We start from the raw sequence: 5,000 nt of genomic DNA on the forward strand, positions 1-5,000 counted from the left end.
TTATTATTGTTTTTGTTTTTGTTTTTTTTTTAATCCTTCTGAAGAGAAAAAATAAAGTACTAATCTAGGGCAGGGACCTGGTGGAAAGAAAGTATTGTAGAAGATACCCTGCGGTATTGAATCAGTGTCATCTATGTTCAAATCGTGCTGAGATTTAATCCGTTACCTGTTTTAAGGAACCACCTGAGTGCTTAGGCAGAATCTCCTCTGCGACAAGGGTCTGCAGCAGGTCCTAAGTGCACGTGCTTGACACGGAGATCATTGACACTTGCCTTTCCTACTGTACGTATTGAAAAAAGAAAAAAGTATGTAATATTTTGTATACGCAAATATACGCGCGCGCGCGCTTCATTACGTATGTCTTATTTTTTTCTTTTATGATGCTTGTTTCAGTCATTGAATGCGGTCATGCAGGAGCAGCGCCTTCATGAGTTGAGACGAACTAATCAACTCCAATACCTATTTTTATATCTATTAATAATTCTATCGGTCGCTATTGCCGAACCGCTATGTTACGGGGACGTAAACAAACCAGCAGTGGTTGTCGAGTGGTGGTGTGAGACAAACACACACAAATACCATATATATATATATATATATATATATATATATACATACACAGACACACACATATACATACATGCATACCTACACACACATGAGCAAGAATATCCCATTACAGTGTGTAATCATCCGGGAAAGTGACCCAGGTTCGATATTCTGATAAGGTCTCGGGGAATGGTAAGAATTCTATATAATCTTATTCTTACACATTTTCTGAAATCAATAGCGTTGATCACTGGCAGATAGTCAGGAAATGTCAATATTGACTCTGTTTATCGCATCGGTGCTACAAACTTACATAAACACACATACACTCATTTGTATGGACATAGTTTGTGTAATAAAGATACACCGTAAGGCGGCGAGCAGATAGAGTCGTTACTGCACCGGACGAAATGCTTAGCAGTATTTCGTCTGTCTTTACGATCTGCGTTTAAATTCCGCCGAGGTCAACTTTGCCTTTCATCCTTTAAATTAAGTACCTGTTGCGTATTGGGGTCGATCTAATCGACTGTCCCCCCCCCCCCATCACCAAATTTTAGGCCTTGTTCCTATAGTAGAAAGGAATAAAGATATGCCGAATTATCTTTTAAAGTTTAATAGAGTTAAGATCGATCAGCATGAGAGTTGAACACGGAACTCAAAGGAATTTAACTAAATGCCTTATGATATACGTTTATGTGGCTCCACCGTTTGTGGTAAACATGGACATAAAGTGTATGTGACCGTTACTGGCGCCTGCGTATTTTGAACGCATTAAACTTCTGCCCTTTTTTAAAGTGTGATAACGCCTATACCACGGAATAGGAATATTTATAACTTTTGGGTGCATCTGTTCTGCGAGTTGGTTTTTTTTGTTTCAGGTTGGAGCATTTTAACTTCTATTGTATCTCAAGCACTTTTAGTCAGAGTCACCACAGCAACAATTTCTCATTTGTCCATCTCTCTATCAAAAACTTTCGGATCCAGCTTACATTTCTTTTTAAATAGATGGATGGATGGATGGATGGATAGATGGATGGATGGTGGTTTATAGAATCGTGAGGACGAAATAGCTTCTAGGATTTTGTTACATCCTAGGACGGTGAGCTGGAAGAATCGATAGCACGGCATTTCGTCCGTCTTTATTTTCTGAGGTCAAATTCTGTCGAGGTCGACTTTGCCTTTCATCCTTTCGGGGTCGATAAAATAAGTACTAGTTGAGCACTAGGACCAATGTAATCGACTTTTCCTCTTCCCTGAACTTGCTGGTCTTGTGCCAAAATTTGAAATCAGTATATTGTTACATCTATCCATTGACGTATCTGAATTATTTAAATCTCATCTGGATCGAGTTTGTTTTTCGTTTCTCCAGGATTCACAAAGAAAACTACGAATGAAATAGTGGAATTGATTGGCCCATTATCAATAGCCTTCTATCGATTTCGACTACAAGTATTTTAGGTGTTCGAACTGTCAATTCATTGAATTAAAGTTTAAGCGGTTGAGTATTCAACAGACTCTTAACTCAGGCTAGAAGTGTTAAGGAGAGTCCCGTCGCAACATGCCGCAACCCTTCCTAAATATATCCACAGAGCCCCCTTGAATTTAAGAGAGGACACTTCGTCCTGAAGTTCAAAAGCAATCTTATTTTGCTATTCAAAATTTGTTTCTGAGGCTCTGCCTTTTAACATAGTTATTTTCACACAAAATCAGTGAGACACAATGCGTGACCGAATTTTAGTCACAAGACTTTTACGGAACGTGGCTACGGTAAGAGACGTCATATAATGCACCCGAACCCGGGACCCCATGATTGCGAAGTGAGCATCTAAACCACTCGCTCGTTTTTGTATCCATAATCGACTTCTTTCTCTCTTAAAATTAATATTTGTAATATATATAACATGTTAGAAATTTTTTTTAACATTCTATATTAGTAGCAATTACGGTAGAATTGTTTGCTTGTTTTTGTTTTTTCCTTTTTGTTTCAATTTAACTAACTGACTTCACGCGTAAAATGGAATCAAAGTACATTCTTTAGTGTGCATGTCCCTTGGCATTGCCGCTTTGATTTCAGATCCTCACAAGGGCAACTCTGCTCTCCATTCCTCTGAGGTCGTAAAACATAACTGGCAGAAAAGAATTCAGTTTACTATTATATCTTTCCCTTAGGAAAAGTGAAAAAAAAAAAATGATTTTGTTTCTTAGAAAACGAAATCATTTTTATCGTTTATGAGAATATTCATGTTATGGTTGTTATTGTTTAGTCCAGGTTTAACCTTAGTTAAGCAGCCCTAAGAACAAGTGTACACCAACCATAATCATCCCATCTTATTTTTCTTTTAGATAGCAGAAGGCTAATATGAAGGAAATTTAGTTGCTCATTCTAGCAGATGGATTGTCACGTAGAGACTCCCTCGTCTGAAGCATTTGTGACTATAATTGTTGTTGTTATAGTTGTTGTTATGTAGTCTCGGTCAGCTTGATCAGCCAAACATTCCTAAAGGAGTTCCAGCTGTGACTATACTATCTTTTTCCTCTATTGTACCAAAGACCACATTATCTAACATGTCCTTTTTTAAGGCAGTAAGGTGTAATTTGTGGTAAGTTTAGTTGCTATTTCATGCATGCCAAACAACCGTAGAAAACCACCTTTGTCAGTTCATTAAGAATATCGGGTTCGTGGTGTCGTGATGTAATGGCTAACATATCTGTGTAAACGGTGGGAAGAATTTCAAAATTGGCGTGAACATGAAATGTTTGTTTATTCTTTTGAAACAATGAATGATATAAACGCTTGAACGACGAATACAATGCCTGGTGCTATTTAGTCACGTCCTTTAACGTTTTCATTTCAAATCACACTGAGATTAATTTTGCCTTTTATCCATTGAGGAAAAGAGGATAAAATAAATAGCAGTCAAGTAACGAAGTCGATACCATCGGTTGATCCTTTCTCTATAATCAGTGATCTTGAGCCTATGTCAGAAACCCTTAAGATTCTGACATTGGCACAAGGTCACTGAGATGTTAATGGAGAATTGTATAGACTAGTGGAGAATTGTATAGACAAAAGTGTCTGTTTGTGATGTCATGTTACTAAATAGTGAAATGAAAATGGTCTCAATATGGGTGTTGGCGTGTGTATGTGTGTGTGAGCAGGCGTGGCTGGGGTAAGAAGTTTGCTTCCCAACCACATGGTTCCGGGTTCAGTACCTCCACATACACACATGCATGCACAGACACAAACACTTACCCCCACCCACGCGCACCACACACACATACACACACGCGCGCGCACATACACACACACACGGAAATACGCACACGCTGACATGTTCATAAAGCCATATATATGTGTGTGTGTGTGTGTGTGTGTGTGTGAATATATGTATGTATATATCTGAGTATACGAAGGAAAGTTTAAGATAGACTTTTGAGGCGTTCATACTTTCCTAGGAACATCAACAGCTTTAACGAAGTGAGAAAGCATCAACCGTGAATTCGGATCGGATCTCAAACTCAACCCTACGGAGTTTACCGTTATTCTACAGAACGTATGTGTGTACTTCCACACACTCACACACACACACATGCATGCACAGGCACAAACACTCACCTCCACACACACACGCCAACACATGGAAACCCACACACGCAGACATGTTCATAAAACCATCGCCAAATCTTTAGCGTTCTTCTATTTAATAAAATTTACTTACAAGGTTTCCGGTTTGAGGATATCTCGATCTATAAATGTGCCGCTTCCTAATATAACATGGGTAACGTCCATGAGCTGAATAAGTCATGGGCATCACGATATCATTAGCTTTTTGCTCTCTTATTGTTGTTGTTCTTACTGAAGACGTGTGGCTTAGAAATCAGGGTATTTGGCTCACGATTGTAAGGTCATAAGCTCGGTACAAGCCAGCGCATTGTGTCCTTGGGTAGAGACGCTTTTATTTCACATTACCTCAGTCCACTCGGCTGGCAAAAATGAGTTGTAATTCAAAGGACTGACCTTGTCGTATTCTGTATTACGCTGAATCTCCTGAGAACTACGCTCAGTGTACGCGTGTCTGTAGAGTACTCAGCCACTTGCATGTTAATTTCACGAGCAGACTGTTCCGTAGATGAGATCGACTGGAACCTTCGTCGTCGTCACCGGCAGAGTCTTAATCTAATTGATTAGTTCCACGTAATCAGCGACTAGTTCAATTACAGCCAACAAAACAGTTGTTATATCCATGATTACGTTATCTAATATGTTGTTCCACCCACTTTTTTAAGGACGGTATCATGTTATTTGAGGAGTTCTTCTGGCTCTTTACGTTCTGAATTCAAATTCCACACCCAGGTTCGACTTTACCTTTCATCCTGAAACTTATTTTATCGATCCTGAAAGGTCGATAAAATAAGTTTCAGTTCAACACTGAGGTCGATGTAATCAACTT

At 39.0% G+C, this 5,000-nt stretch overlaps 1 protein-coding gene across 45 annotated transcripts in view; it reads left to right on the plus strand.

Annotated features, from left to right (window-relative positions):
- LOC106868133 (matrilin-1) overlaps nucleotides 1–5,000 on the plus strand; it is a 146,723-nt gene that overhangs the window by 1,685 nt on the left and 140,038 nt on the right. The gene's annotated exons all lie outside the window — the stretch shown is intronic.

This window comes from Octopus bimaculoides, chromosome 4, assembly GCF_046866305.1.
Source record: "Octopus bimaculoides isolate indiv1 chromosome 4, ASM4686630v1, whole genome shotgun sequence".
NCBI lineage: Eukaryota > Metazoa > Mollusca > Cephalopoda > Octopoda > Octopodidae > Octopus > Octopus bimaculoides.